This window comes from Cavia porcellus, unplaced genomic scaffold, assembly GCF_034190915.1.
Source record: "Cavia porcellus strain 051 isolate PalLab524CR breed Dunkin Hartley unplaced genomic scaffold, mCavPor4.1 scaffold_28, whole genome shotgun sequence".
NCBI classification, from domain to species: domain Eukaryota; kingdom Metazoa; phylum Chordata; class Mammalia; order Rodentia; family Caviidae; genus Cavia; species Cavia porcellus.
The window spans coordinates 40,879,572-40,896,113 of record NW_026947511.1 but is presented as its reverse complement, the minus strand read 5'-3'; the positions used below and the strand labels follow the sequence as shown (position 1 = coordinate 40,896,113).

Here is a 16,542-nt window from a genome sequence, read left to right as displayed (position 1 = left end):
GTCACTGACCCAGGTACCAGGCACTCACTTTTCCTTAGCAGGGCAGCAAGGGCTGCGGAGGACTAAAACAGAACAAAGAAGTGTTAAGACCACTCCTCAAAGAGTTAACCAAGAAGATAAAACCTTACAAAGGAAAACAGTTAGCGAGCTACCCAAGCGCAGGGTGAGGAGCAGACAGGTCAGCGGGCGGCAGACCTTCAGCCAGCACAAGGAGACCCAGCCAGGCAAAGTTCTAGAACGTGGCAGAGGGAGCAGAAACAAAACAGGACAGGCAACATGGACAGGGAGGGTTTTCCAGGCAGGAAGAAAGCAACAGGCATCTGATTTTCCCCCTCAAAATGCAAGGCAAACGTAGTCACTACTGGTCCAAATGCACACCTGTTCACGGATCTTGAGTCAGTAAGGACCTCGATAACAGTGACCGTCACAATTGCAAGGGAGACTGATGTGCAAAGATGGTATCCAGCGTAATTTCAGTTCTTTGCAGTATGAAGGTGTAGAATCAAAGCACAGTTAGTCATGTAATGCAGGGCCTTGTACAAACCTGTGCACACGCACGCATGCAACACACTTCCCTGAGCTCTGCTTTACCCACCAGCAACCTAAAGCCCATCCTTCTGTTAGAAACCCCCCATAAGTCAGGGAAAGAGGGATTGAGTCCGGATTAATCCCTGGAAATCAAGCACATTGGTCTTGCTCTGATGATATTCACAAACTGTGAGCAGAATGGCCCCCGTTTGGCCTGCTGGTACAGTGGTCAGTCAGTAACAAGTCAACAACTATTGGCTGACGGTACTTAGTAAAAAAAGCCAGTGCTGGGGTTCAGGAAATGCCAAAGACAGGGCAGGGGAGGGGCCAGGAGAAAGAAGGCAGAACGGTCGGGGAGCAGCAGGAGACTGCGAGGCACTGCGTCTTGTCTTAGCGCCACACTAAATGTGTGGGTAAGCTGACCCCAGAGAGGGCTCCACTTCTGGTCCACAAGCAGGTCCTGCCTTGCCCTGGGTCACCTATAGTTCCCGTGTGAACACATGCCAAGTGCCTGGCAAGCAGAAGGTTCCGTACCATGAACTCCTGTCCACTCCCTGCCTACTCTTCCAACAGGCACCTGCCCTGCATCTCCACCAACTGTCCCAGCCCTTCTGCAGCGAGAGCCTGGACTCCAGACCTTTGGTGGACCCGACTTCTCTTCTCCCATTGGATGAAAATCAGGCAAAACGCAGGTCCAGCAGTGAGGCAGGAGGACAGTCCCGGCCCTGAATGCAGGCCCATGGGGTGCCAAGATCCACCCACCCCTTGGCTGCTTAATCACACGAGCCAATCCATTTGCTTGCTTTGCTTCAACGAGTCTAGGTTGGTTCTCAGGTAATCGATCAACTGACAGAGGAGAGAAAATATGGTTACAGTATAATGCTATAAAGGCGCCTCAGCTCCTTCCAGATCCCCATGGCTCCCTAACTCAGTCTCCTAAAAGGGGAAGGAGCTGGTAAGGGGCTTACCACAGGGCAGAGAAGAAAGGCCGTGAGTCCTGGGCCTGCCCTGGGTTGCTTCTGTCCCCAAGGCCAGTGAGGGTCACGGTGCTGGGAGGAGCGGACCACAGCAACCCTTAAAGAGAAGCTGGGAACAGCTGCCTGTCAGCTCCACTTCTGCAGGATTTCTCCAGTTTACCTACTGCCTTTTACCACAACAGCCGACGGGCCCAGGGCCAAACTATCCAATATCCCACTGATTTATTTTATATCTCAAAAAATTACGCAGGGCCTGCAGTCCTGAGCTCATGTTCAAATTAAGTTTGCTGGAAATCCAATTGGGGATGAGTAATTTAATTTGGTTACTACAATTAAAAGTGGTGCCGTATTTGTGTTTTAAAGGAAAACCATATTGGATTCGTTTAATCTCATTAGGTGAGTATCCTATTTAGATCGCATTGTGTCTGGAGCAGACAGACACCAAGTTGATTTCTTACCTAACTCTCTTGGGAGACCAAAGAGACTGACCTCCTGCTTCTTGCCCAACAAAGGAAGGGACAGAGGTCAATGCTGGTGATGAATGATGGTGATTCTCAAAGGAGCCAGCACATCACTACAGCAACCCCTAACATTTTGCAGACAGGTAAACGAGGCCTTGAGTGGACAAGGGACTGGCTTTGGATCATACACAAGGTCAGTGGTACGCCCAGGACTACAAGTGAGCTCCCTACTCTGGGGTGTCTCTGCCACAGTAGTGCAGGTGTTCTCTATACGACGTCACGTGAAAGACAGCCACAAGACTCCAAGACCCCGCTGCCACTCACTTATCTCAGCCATGGAGCCATCGGACACCATCCTTCCAGGAAAGGTAAAGAGTGTTATGGAGCTGACCTCACTATCTCTATTGATAACCCAGATCAGCGCCCCAACCCCTCTGCCAAGTCCATTTTCCCCCTGACAACTTTAAGCTCTCTCATTCCCAGATCATCCAAATTTATATGAAGAACATTCAAAGGATATGATGGGCTAAGGTTGGGGAGCAGTCTCTCTTGCTTTTTAAAATGCTATTAATCAGCCAGGCATGGTGAGAAACACCTGTAATCCCAGCAGTTTGGGAAGCTGAGGCAGGAGAATTGCAAGTGTGAGCCCAGTTTAGTGAGGCCTTGTCTCCAAATAAAAAATATAATTATAAAAGGCCTGGGGATGTAGTTGAGCATGGAGGCCCTAATACTGGGGAAATAAAATAGTACTGGGAAAATAAAAATAAAGAAAGCAAGCTATTAATATCTGGAGTGCTGCTCACTAGGCAGATTCGGTGGGGGTGATGTCACACATCAAGGTCTCAGCTGAAGAGTTTAAGAAAATTAGGTTGTGGAGCAAAATCAAAGAAGCTAGATAAAAATATTTACATCACATGACAAGTGGAAATATTGCATTGGAAATGACTGGGAGAAAGAGCACTGCAAAATAAAAATGAGATGGGACGGAAAGAGGCAATTTACACACACACACACACACACACACACACACACATACAGATTACTGAGAGCCTCGTGAAAAAATGGCCATTAGTGAGAAAAGTGTCCATTAGTAAGAAAAGCCCACAAGTCAAAACAATACAATACAGTTTTCAGCGCTCAAATTGGCAAAACCCAAAACAACTGTAACGTCCAAGACAGGCCAGCGTAGTTGGAAGTTGGTAGCCTCAGACACTACACACTGAAGAGAGTGTAAATCAGTCCACATTTCTGAAGGGCCACATTTCTGCTGAGAGGTATGAGCCATCTTAATACTGAGCAAGTTCACTCCCATGATTTTCCCCGAGGGATTAATCAGGGGCTACCAGAGGAATAGCAATCATGAAGACATTTACAGCCGAAATAGTCATAACAATAAAAATTTGGAAAACCTAACTGTACTATAATATAAACATGATTAAATTATGATACACCCATACAAGGGATAATGTACAGACATTAAAACTCACGTTCTTGACAAACATTTAAAGAAGGAAAATGCTCACAAAACAATGCTAAAAATTCAAAGCTCTGGGTTAAATTATTCCTTTTTGCAAATAAGCCATCTGCCTCATACATTATAAATATATAGCTGGGGCAGTTTTAGCTCAATGTCAACAAATATTCATGCTTCTCTTTCCAGAATGCAGGTGTTTTGGCTGAAAAAATAGCTGCTCAACCAGGGACTACATTTCCCAGCATCCCATGTGCCTAGGTGGTACCATATGCATCTAAAAGCACAGGAGGACTACAGGAAGAAAGTGACGGGGGCATGATCAGGTAGAACTGGTGTCTTTCTGTGTTCTCTTCCTTCATTTGTCAAGTGAATGAGGAGGTTTCCAAGGCTCTAGGGAATGGAAGAGCCATGGGATGGAAGGAGCGTGTGGACCACTGCATTGGAGTGGCCACCAATTAGGGACACCTACACTGCATCAAGGGACTAGTGAATCCGTATTATGTTAAGCCACAATTTGCAGTTTTACTTGTTTTTAAGGCGAGCATTAGCCTAATGTACACACAAAGAACCTACTGAAAAGAGCACTAGCAAATTGCATCTGATAATACAATGAATGATAGCCAAATTGTCAGTGAACTTTAAAACAGTGTAACTTTTCCACCACAAACATGACTGACTTATCTGAAAAACCAAACAAGGCATTAAAGTGAAGACTCTAGATAGCCATACTATAGGTAAAACACTAAATAAAGTTACACACATCAAATTATAAAAAAATTGTAAGAGCTCAAAGAAATACTCGAGGTTTTCGGGGGACTGACTAAAACAATTCCAGGATGCAGCTTGGTGTGAGAGCACTTGCCTAGCATGAGCGAGACCCCTGCATCCTTCCTTAACACAATGCAAAAATAATAATTTTAAAATAAAAGAATTCTAGGCAAATCCTGTTCAAAAACACTGCAAGGTTCAAAGACAATAAGCTAGGAACAAAAGCTGCAATTTATGCATGAAATGTTGGACTCCTTTAATGTCTATAAAGAGTCTTTATGAGTCAATTCAATGAAAGATAAATATGGAAATTGAGGGAAAAAATATAAGCATCTAATTACAAAATAAGAAATACACATGACTATATACATAAGATACTTCTAAAAAAAGAACCTCGCTGGTAATCAAATAAACGCAAATTAAAATGAGACCATCTATCTGATTGGTGAACTTTTAAAGTATTATAAATATAGGGCCCAATGCCAGAAATTATGATGAAATGGGGTAATGTTATACACTGCAAAAACTGGCTCAAAATTCTGTCACATTTCCAATGAGCAATTTGGCACAAGAAGGAAAAACATTCTTTAAAATGCCTGCTAGGTATTTGTGAAAAGAAATAAACAAATATTCAGCAGAGTTGTTTGAAAAGGAATAAAAAGAAATTAGTGAGATATCCATCTATAAGGGACTGGTTAAATACGTGACAGAGTGTGTGTTTGTGTGTGTGTTCATATACTGAGATGAAAATACAGCCATTAAAATTGTGCTTAAGATATAAATGTATTAAAGCATGTAAGTACTCATTATGTAAAACAGGCAGTTTAATTTCTTTTTTGTTTAAAATGTATGTGTGCTGTAAGTGCATGTGTTAAAATGCATAAGGGAAAAATGCTGGAAGGATTTTTGTTCAAGTATTAATAGCAGCTATCTCACGCCCCTATAAGTAACTTTCATTTCCTTCTTTATATTTTATGTAAGCTTTCAACTGTGAACATGTATTACTGTTATTTTATAGTCTATTTACTACAAAAAATTCAAACAAGCACAAAAGTAACCAACACTCAGCTTCAATCCTACTTGATCTGGGCCTAATGGCACACAAGTGTAATCCTAGCATTCTGGGAGGCTGAGGCAGGAGGATCACAAGTTTGAGCCCACCTTGGGTAACTTGGTAAGACCTAATCTCAAAATAGGAAGGGCTGGGAGGTTGCTCAGTGTGAAGGTCTTAGTTCAATCCCCATTACAAAAAAAAAAAAAAAAAAAAAAAAAAGGAAAGGAAAGGAAAAAAGCATACCTTGCTGGTCTGTATCTTTATGCTCCATACACCTGCATATACTATAGCTCTATCCACTTGGCTGTCTGTCTATCTATCTATCTATCTATCTATCTATCTATCTATCCATCCATCTTTCCCATCTACGTACCTCCCGATCTATGGACTTTTTTACCTAACATATCCAAACTCTCTATTGGATTATTTTAAAATAAATACCTAGTACCTCATTTATCCATAAATACTGCAATATCTATCTTATAATATCTCACCTGAAATTAATATTTTTGGTATTATCAAATACCCAGTTCCCCAGTTAGCTTATAAATACCTTTTTGTAATTATTTTATTTTACTTTATTTATTTTTGGTTTTTTGAGAAAGGGTCTTGCTGTGTATTTCGGGCTGGCCTTGAACTTATTACATAGCCCAGGCTGGCCTCGTATTCATGGTGCTCCTCCTGCCTCAGCTTCCTTAGTGCTGGGATTACAGGAGTGAACCACCAGGTCTGCAATCCAAATAAATTTTATTACAGCCCATCTCTTGAGTCTCTTTAAATTTATTACCTACTGTTCTCCCCACTCTTTTCTGTGACATTGATTTACTAAAAAAACACATAGATCATGCATCTCACAAAATTTCCTGGTCCCACTCCAGTTGTATTTTGTCTTTTGTTTTGTTTTTTGTTTTTGTAATGCTGGTGACTGAACCTAGGGCCTCAAAATCTGCTAGGCAAGCTCTCTGCTACTGAGCTATACTCCCAGCCACTTTTAGTTTATCTATTTATTTAAGCTCCCAAGGCTGCACTCAAATTTACAACCCTCCTGCCTCAGCTTCCCAGAGACCTGGGATCACAGGCGTGTACCACCATGTGTAGCTCTGATGGCATCCTTTAATGTGGCCTACAGTAGCCTGTAGCATTTCCTTTAGCATAAATAAGCTTTAGTTCTAGTGTTGTGTAGTCAGCTTCTGGTTCTGCTATTCTTCATAACAGTATTACAAATCAGTCATACTTAGATATAAGTAGGCAAAACAAATAAAGTTTAAAACAGAAAAGGAACCACAGAAATGCGTGTCCTCCTAATTCATCCACTCCAGCAGTTCATTGAAAGTCGGTGTCCAAAGTTTTCCTGCAGACAGCCTGGATCCAAGCCTCCTCATCGACTGGTTAGGGACAAATTTATTTTTCCAAATGCCTTCCTGCTGACTGTTAAACCCAACTTCCCTCTTCCAGGGTGGGGAGCCTCTGGCTGTCTGAGCAATGGAATTCTTTACCAGGACTCCAGACTCCCTAGGCCATCGATGCTGAAGCTGCCCCATTTTCTTTTCTTTTAAAGATGTGATGCAAGGCCTTAACAGACAGCCCAAAAGTGGGGTAACAGGACAGAACAAATCATGTCACCTCCGGGCTGGGGATTTAGCTCAGCAGCATAAGCACCTGCCTTGCCAGCACAGAGTCGTGAGTTCGATCCCCGGTACCGATTAAAAAAAAATCATGTCATGTCACTCCTGGAACATAGTCCTTGCCTGCTTTATTAGAGATGCACATTTCCTGCATAACTGTAAGTCAGTGAATATGAGTTTTAGTATTCGTGTGTGTGTGTGTGTGTGTGTGTGTGTGTGTGTGATTTTTTTGAGACAGGGTCTCCCAGTACAGTTCCAGCTGGCCTGGAGCTCACTTTGTAGCCTAGGAACTTGCAAGAATCCTCCTGCCTCAATCTCCGGAGTGCTGGGATTACAGGCATGCGCCTCAATGTCTGGCTAAATTTTAATATTCTTTTAGTTAACACAAATACATTAAAACATTTTATCACACAGGAAGGGTATAAAAATACCAACAGCATATACACATATGCCCAGACTACAGCTTAAGGGGAGGGAATCCTACCAATCCGCGTGATACCATCCTTCCCTGCGGTCTCCTTTCCTCCCCGTCCATCCCGAGTCTTTAGCTACTCCTTGGTCCTCTTCTAGGTTGTGACATGCCCAGTGGATGTGCAAGCATCCTATTGTTAGCTTTGCACACATCTGAACTTTAGAGAACTGGAATCACATAGCGCATAGCCCGGATTGCTTCACGCCTTCCCTGCTTCCTGTTCTATTCCTGGGATTCTTCAGTGTCGTCTGCAGCTCAATCATCGGGACAGCACAACCACACAGCAACACTCTACAGCGGACACTCACACAATCCGTGCCATCACCTCTGTGCATCGAGCAACACTGTAAATGCCTCGTCACACTGCTACATGTCGTCAAAATAATTACTAATTATTTTAGAGAACTGTGCTCAGAGAACTAATATTTTATAGTTACTCAACTGTCAGACATTATTATGTGTGTGTGTTTGCTTCATAAATAATGCATTAAACAAGGAGCTTTGTCTAAACTGTTTATTAAATATTTTGTTTTATTTCCTTCATGGGGGATGGAGAAGATCCATCAAAATGGCATTATTGGATCAAAATGTACGAATAAATAATAGGACTCTTTAATATATTATAAAATTGCTTTGCAATCTTGCACAAAAACCCCACCAGAATGGGAAATTATCATTTTAAAAAATGATAATTTTTGGCTCATACATTAAAATAATACTTTATCATTTTAATCTGTGTTAGCCCTCAATTTGAATTTGAGTATTTTCCAGTTATTTGCTTAGTGTTGTATTTAGTTGTCTGGTCAAGGTCTTGCACTTTTCTTTTTAATGGAAGCCATTCACATCATAAAGATATTACTTCTGCGGCTACTTCCAATCTTTTCCTGGTCTTTGTGTCCCCATCCATATTTTTATATGAAGAAATCTTTCATTTTCTGTAATTTCATTAACCGCCCTTTCCTTTTCAATGTTTCTCTTTTGTTTCTCAGCAATATTCAATTCCATAGATTTCCTATGCCCCTGCATTTTGCATTTTAATTGTTTAATCCATTTGTGACTCATTTTGATGACGCCAAAACTTCTTCCAAATTGCTAATGAGGCATCAGAATTACTTATTGAATAATTTTCCCTTCCTCATTGATTTGCGATGGCTGCTTTATGATTTATTAAATTATTTATGCCGGAGTCTATTTCCGAATCAGCCCAGTTCACTTATCTGCTTCCTCCTCTTCTGACAGCAACACAGTGGTTTTAAATACAAAGGCCTGATATCACATTTTCATATCTGGTAATGCTATATATTTTGAGCTCCATTAGATCTAGTTCCTTTCCCCCAAAATCATTTGCAGAATTTTCTCTCATGTTCCCATCTGCTTATTTTTCCAAAAAGACTTACAGCCATCTTGTGAAATTTAAAACATTCTAATGCTACTTTCAGAATAGCATAAGATTCAGGAACTAACTTCAGAAAAATTCAAATACTTAATTTTCATCTTAGCACTTAGAAACAGAGTTTTCAATTAAGGTCTTTAAATCTTCCTGATCAACAACTAGGCAGTTTATTTACTTTTGTTTGTTTCTTTGGAGACAAGATCTCACTTTATAGCCAGGCTGGTGTTAAACCTTCTGGCCTCAGCCTGCTGAGTATCACCACACTTACTTATAACTAGAGTTAATGATAACTTTATTTTCTTTACAATATTTATTCTCCTAGTTATTATCTGATGACTTTCCATATTGGCTAAAACAGTGTTCTTGTGCCTGCCTTGTTTTGATCTTATTGGCATCTTTATGGTTTATATCTAGATCTTCCCCCCCCAAAAAAACCTTATCCCTTCAAAAGTGGGGTTTTAGGGAGGTGGTTGGATGGCGGGGGATGATACTCATCAGTGGATCAGCCCATTGAGGAGTATAACTAACCTTGAAGTTGGAAGGCAACGCCTTGACGTCACGGGGGCGTGGCCTGGAAGGGTCTCTCCCCCTCCTCCTCCCTTGATCCCTCTCTGCTTCCCGCCACCATGCGGTGGGCTGTTTCCCCTATGCCAGGCTTCTCTGCCATGCCACCCTGCCTTACAGACAGCCATGGACTAAATCCTCCACAAACTGTGAGCTAAAATAAACCTCTCCTCTTCACAGTTGTGGGTGTCAGTGATGAGCTTTGGGCCAGTGATGAGAAAAGACAGAGACCAATGACACCTTCAGTGTCTCACTGGTCAGTGTGCCACCAGTGGGCTGTGTCAACTGCACCTTCCTTATCACATTAAAAATGGTTATTATATACAATTCCTAAGCAGGTTGCAAAAAATCAGAAGTGTACTGATTGAATACACTTTTGAAATTAATGTTATTATGTTTTTTTTACTTTATCAATGCATGTGAGTAAATTTATGCTGAAACACCCATATATTTTATTTTTTTATGAGCGTGTGTTTGTCACACACACACACACACACACACACACACACCACATCTTAACCATTTTTACTTCCCCTTCCTTTCCGTATAGTTTACTGTTTAAATCTATTTGCTAGAATTTTATCTAAAATTTTTACATTCCTAAATTAGCCTGGTGGAGAGACTCCCTTTGGGGACCTGCCAGCTTTGATATCAAGGTCATGTTGGCTTGAAAGAACCATCTGGAAGTTTTCTATCTTTTATCTAAATCTTCGAAGCATTTATATTATGGGAACTATCTGCTTCTTCTTAAGAGTTTAAAGGACTGTCTTATTATGAAGTATTCCACCTGGCACCGGGGCATGTGTGTGTCCCTGTGTGGACACAATCATGTCTGCACACATTTAAAAACACATGCAAGATATTCATCTTTAGTGAAACAGCTTTGCATTAATTTACTGCCTTCTTTTCTTCATCAAAAGGGAGTAAATGCCTGAGACAATAAAGAGTTAAGAAGAAATTATTTCCAGGCTTCGGTTCCTTTTTGGAAGCTGTAAAGGAGACTGGAAGGTGGTCAGGAAATGTCCAGTGCTGTACCATCTACATTTCACTGAAGGTGACCAAGTCTGGCAACCACAACTTTAACACTAAGGCCTGGGCAGACAAAGGCATCAGCTGGCAGGCTCTCAGTCTCCTGTAGATCTGCGTGAGGGTCTTTTAATATTACAGTCACTAGGGCATCTCAGCTTTAAAAATTCTTTTTTCCACAGCAATAAAAACTCATCCCACTAAGCTGTTTAGAGCCCCAGGAGGCACTGCAAGGGGACCACAAATAAAGACTTGGAGCCATTTCAGACTCACTGTTTATGTCCCTCCAAATTCATATGTTGACGTTTTGACCTCTAACAGGAGTATTAGAAGGTTTAGATGCCACGACAAGCCCCACTGAGAAAAGCAAGAGATTCCAGAGATTCTGGTCTTCAAGAGCACCCAAGGAAGGGGCCACGGAATCACACAACAAGATGGTGGCCACCCATGTGCCACGAGAAGAGGCCTCGGGATGAAACCATTCATGCGGGGCATCTTGGCCTTCCCAGTTTCTATAACTGTGAAGAATCAATTCCCACAATTTCCATTACTTAAGCACCCCCTTTGTGGCATTACGTGATGGCAACCCAAGCTGACTAAGGCAAGAATGTTCTGGTAATGTCTGTCACGACGCAGCCCTGCCAATCTCAGGATTGGAGTGAGATTTCTGTGGAGTGACAGACATGTTGATAAAGACAAGGAGTCTGAACAAATCAGGACTGTCTTCTAGAACACTCAAGAACTGTCCCAAACAAGGACAAGAGCCGGGAACACAGGAAATAGGACGATGCCTGAAGAATCAGGTGTGCCACAGAGGGCCTGTTCTTTTCTGGAGCGGACACCTCTGGCTTAGGTCCTTGTTCATTAGGATTGGTACAACTTTGCCAGTCAAGCATTGCGACGGTCTGGCAGGAACACAAGGCCCTCAAACCCCACCTTGGCTCCAGGACCCCATGATTTCACTGGGACCCCTGGCAGATGTGCAAGGAATCGTCTCTCTTCCCAGAAACAAGGACAAAGGAGTTTCCATTGCCCCAGTCATAGTGTGACTCGGAAGTTTAACCCCCTGACTGGACGGCAAGGTGTGTCTATGGCAAAGCCAAGCAGGCCTGTGCAGCCCAGCAATGCCCTGCTGGGCCTACGGCGGGGCAGGCAGGCAGCATCATGGAGCTTTTATAATGACTCCAAAAGTATTTTGGCAGCTCCAAGAAGCAACTTTGCTACACGCACTAACACCTGCGACGCTGATGTGCGGGCTGCGCCCCGTTTTGGGGGCTCTCAGAAACCCAGGGTCTAGGCGTGCACATGAGCACTGCTGCCCTGCAGAGGCCTACAGACTGCTGAAGGCTGAGGAGATCGAAGGGACTTGTCATCTTCAGTGTGAACGTGGGCAGAGGGGAGGACGGCCGACCTGCCTTTTAATTTGAACTGCTTAGGCCTCACGCGAGTCTCCTCCTTCCTGCTGGTAGAAAATTAAACCAGCAAGCCTGTTAATAACTGGTGAGTAAATGGTTCTTTCTCTGCATAGTGAGTTGGATGCACAAGGTTCGCATTAGACTGAATTCTCTCCCAACTGTAACCCTTAAATCCAATTGAAAGCTACACTTTTCCTGACAGCTGCTGGTTACACACACAAAACTCCCCGTCTTCCATTGCTCCCCCACGCCTCTGATGTGTGGGGACAGGGCCATGCTGCTAACCTGATGTTATTTTCAGAGGTGACATCAAAAAAACAAAAACAGCAGAGTAAATTATCCTTTCTTTCAAGACAGGATTTCACTATGCAGTTGAGACTGGTCTTCAGTTCATTTTGTAGCCCAGGCTGGCCTTGGACTCTCAGTGATCCTCCTGTCTCAGCCTCCCAAGTGCTGGGATTACAGGCACACACCACCATGCTGGGCCAGTAAATTAATCTTAAAGCTGAGTGTTTTCAATTCAAAGACTTAGGTTTAGTTCTTAGACTATGTCCTTCCTTCCCATTAGTGGGCATTAAAGGACATTTCGACTAAGAACACAATAACTCATTGCTGTGAGATGCTAAAATCCTTTTTTGTCAGGCATTCTAACTACTTTTAACTTAATGGTATGCTATTTAAGCTTTTCTTTATTTAGGTTTTCCCCTAAATGAAGTCTAATAAAAAACACCTCAATAAAAAGAATAAATCCATAAATATTTTAATACGCTTATTTACCTCATCCCTAATGGAGCTAATCAGTGGTAGACAATATATTTGTTCTGAAGAGAGTTAATTTCCCAGATTAAAATACACATACACACATAAAACTGACAGTATTTTGAGATATATGACGCTAATAAAGGTAACATTTATTGGGCCAGCCACTGGGCTGAGCACTTTATTGGACTACCTCAGTTAACCCTCATGGCAAACCTATAAAGTGGGTGCTATTCTTACCCCATTTTATAGGATTGGTTATAAATGAGGAGCCTCATTACTGTAATTTAATCTCCACCAGCCCAGAATTTGAGTTCAGTGTTTACTCGGGCTATAAAAAGGTTGAATAAGCAAATTAGAAATTAAAGAGGATGGGCATTGTAAAGCTATCAGAAGATCCTGTGTCTTAGGAGATACTCGGAACATCCTCGGAATGCTCTGGGAAGACCCTGCTGGACACCTTTAAAATTCAGACTCTTACTCATGACGAGTGGGTCTCCCCTCAGCATCCCTCCTGAGATTAGCCCAAATTAGTATCTAGTTTCTACAGACAATGCAGGATGGTGGGCATCGAATGCAGTCCTCAGTAGCTCTAGAGTTCTGTACCCCATTGTGTACCCTTGCCTCCCCATTTCCATGCAGAAGCCAGCCTGAGGGAGAACCGGCCCAGGAAACAGGAAGTGGAGGAGAGGCGGAAAGGAACTGGACAATTCAGGGTACCACTGAGCTGCTGGATCACCCTCTCCCTGCAGTCCACCTACCCCTGGACACCCTGGTTACCATGCTCATTAACCCCCAGTGCTCTCTGAGAGCCCTTAGGTTTGCTGTTCTGGTTTCATGCCTCAAGGCATCCCAAATGATAAGTGGCAAACAAGAGCCAGCTCGTCTGAAATGTACAGTCTGAAATCCTAACCCGGAAGGCGATGCGATTGGGAGTGGGGGCTTGAAGTGGTGATGAGGAAGCAAAGTTAGTATTCTTATAAAGAGGCCTGGGAGCCAGCCTGGCGGCGCATGCCTGTAATCCCAGCACTGAGGAAGCGGAGGCAGGAGGGTTACCAGGACTTCAAGGCCAGCTGGATTACACAGTGAAACCCTGTCTAAGAAAGAAAGAAAGAAAGAAAGAAAGAAAGAAAGAAAGAAAGAAAGAAAGAAAGAAAGAAAGAAAGAAAACAAAAAGAAGAGGCCTGAGTGAGACATCCTTGTCCCCTTCTGCCTCATGAAGACAGTTCAAGGTGATGGTCTGCACCCCAGAACCTGAGCTTGCGTGCTCAGTTGTCCCTGCCCCAGCACCATCCACACCCTTCCCGGCATTTCCCGATGCTTCTCAGCTGTCTGAATGTTTGGGGGGGGGACACAAAGGTCACTGGCTTTCAAAACACTTCACTGAACAATTGCGTGGGTGTGGGCAAGCCCCTGACCCCAGTCTAAGCATGGAAAGCAGGAGGGTTTGGGGTGTCTCCTCCAGCCACCAGGTTGTGTCCCTGACCTCCACCTGTGTGCAGCTCACGCATTCCAACGCGAAGGCGCTTTGCCCCACCTGTAACTGGTCCCCTCTTCCTTTTGGGATATGCATGGTGATCGGCACCTGTCACTGACAGTCAGGATATCAGTGCTGGGCTGGCTTCCCTCAGCCCTACCTACAGCAGAATCTAGAGCCCCTTCAGAGCCAGAGGCAGGGTGCACACTGGCCATCGCAGCACACTGGGAGACAGAGGCAGGAACATTGTTCCTTGGGCTACTTAGGCCCTGTCTCAAAAAAGAGTGGACCAGGGCATGTGCTGAGTCCCTACCCTTGCTGCCCCCCTCTGCCACTCAGAGTGTGGAACAGACCTGCTTCTTGCTTGGGCAGGGTTTACAACTAAAGAAAAAACTTAAAATCCCATTTCCAACTAAAGGTACTGACCCTCCTGCAGGCATATGTGTGGGTCCTGAGAGAGGAGTCCTGGCTGTGTGCCCATTTCCTAGAGAGGCAAACTGAGCCCACAACCTCTCACAGGACAAGAGGTGACAGACACACTAGGAAGCCCCAGGGCCAGTGGGAGCTCCTCATGCAGGGTTGGGGCCTAGTGAACTCTGTGGATTCTCAGTGCCTCCCTGCCTCGATTCTCCAGAGACCTAGCCATCTCGAATTCCTTCTCAACACACCGGGGCTCCATCCTCTGACAGCCTTTGTATTCCCTTTGATGTTGTTTTGAGACAAGGTCTCTCATGTAGCCCAGGCCAGCCTCAAACTCACGGCCATCCTCCTGCCTCTTTGTCTCCTGAGTGCCGGGATTACTGGTGGATACAGTGCCACCACCTCGGATTATGGATTCTTGACTATTTCCAACAGCTCTGCAGAGAGGGACAAGACAGGATGTCCTCTGCCCCATCCCGACGACACGGAACAGCTATGTGCCAATCCAGGGAAAGGTTTCTGGAAATCCAGGGTGTCCAGGCCTGGAATGGCCCTCTTTCTTTTCCTGGGCATTTCCCAAACCCCAAGCAAACGATGCTCGCCCCTTTGCCCCCCACCATTCTAGTGCCAGAACCCCGGGAAGCTACCTGTTGCAGGAGGCGAGAGTGATGCATTCAGGGCTGGGCTGCTCCAGGGCCTTCCTCCGTCCGCATCCTCCGGAGCCGGGGCCTGCGGGAGGGACCGAAAAATGCATGGTCAGGAGACTCGGTGACACAAGGGGACAGAACAATCGGGGAGGGCTGCCTGGGGAGGCCCAACTCCAGGCCACCCCGAGAAAATCCCGCATCTGAGCAGTCAGGGTTCCCTTCGTGCTCCTCACCAGCAAATGCTCTCGGCTTTTGCTTCAAGTTGTGTTCGGGGCTGCCACCCTTTCTCTGGGCCTCCACCACTTCCACTGGGGTCCAGGCTGGCAGTGCCCCATGTGTCACAGCAGTAACCTAATCTTAGCCTCTCCTACCCGAGTCTAGCTGAACTGGTCTCCCCAGTACTCTCTGCTGAAGCCTTAACCTCTAGCATCTCACAAGCACATAGATGGGGAGGGGTCACTGTGGATGCGATGACTTAGAATGAGGTCGTCCTGATACAGGGTGGGGACCCTAATCCCATAGGACTGGGGTCCTCATAAAACGAAAAACTGAGGACACAGAGAGACGTGTGCAAAGGACACCACAGGAAGACCGGCATCACCCTGTCACACGCCAAGGGACGTAGAAGTCTCGAAAGGGGCCTGTCACTAATCCTTCAGTCCTCGCAGGGAGAGGACCCAGCGACACCTGGACCTCCACGCTTCCGGCCACCTGTCCTGCAACCCCCAGCGGAGGCCCAGTTCCTGGGCTCCCTCTGGCTCCCCAGCTCCCAGCTGGCTGGAGCGCCAGCTGCTTGTGCGCAGTGCAGATCCCTGGGGAACGCAGACAGCTGTGCTGAGGACGCCGCACCTGTCCCCGGCTCCCCCGGGGCCTCTGCAGTCACCATGCTGGGCCACAGAACAAGCCTGGTGCCCAGGCAACAGAACTGGAAAGAGATTTCAGGATGCCTAAAGAACTAGGACAGGGAGCGGGGGGCACGGCCCCCCGGAAGCCGAGGGAGTTCACCTGCTCTTCGCCTGCAGGAAGTGAGGGCTCTGACAGCTTTACTTTTTAATTTTTATTTTTAGTGAGAATTGGTGCGTGTACATGACACACTGATATTCATTTTATGTCCCCTTTCCCTCCCGTCTCCTGACTCCCTTCCCACTTGAGAAAGATCTGTGTCCCTACTTCTTCCTGTTGCAGTGGTGCCTCAGGTCACAAACTTCATTCGTTCCCCATAAAGTCAACATGGAACCTAACCACTGACTTGATTCAGTTCTCGTCCTGTTTGGTTGGCGACCAGAATCTCAGGAAGAATTAAGGTCGTGAGCCACGGTACCACTGCCTGCTTTTATTTTGCGCTTTATTTATATTTGTGTCATGTAAGAAAAACCATGTAACATTTAAGCTTGTGCGCCTAATTTATTCCACTTAACATTATGGACTTGGGCTGCATCCATTTTCCCACACTGACTCGAGATTATCTTTCTTTATGACAGA

At 44.8% G+C, this 16,542-nt stretch overlaps 1 protein-coding gene across 21 annotated transcripts in view; it reads right to left on the bottom strand.

The window, feature by feature from the left end:
- Trerf1 (transcriptional regulating factor 1) overlaps nucleotides 1-16,542 on the bottom strand; it is a 183,690-nt gene that overhangs the window by 93,886 nt on the left and 73,262 nt on the right. For all 21 annotated transcript variants that reach the window (XM_063238853.1, XM_063238861.1, XM_063238863.1 and 18 more), the window contains one exon: nucleotides 15,061-15,142. The gene's annotated coding sequence lies outside the window, so the exon portion shown is untranslated. The remainder of the gene's footprint in view (nucleotides 1-15,060; nucleotides 15,143-16,542) is intronic.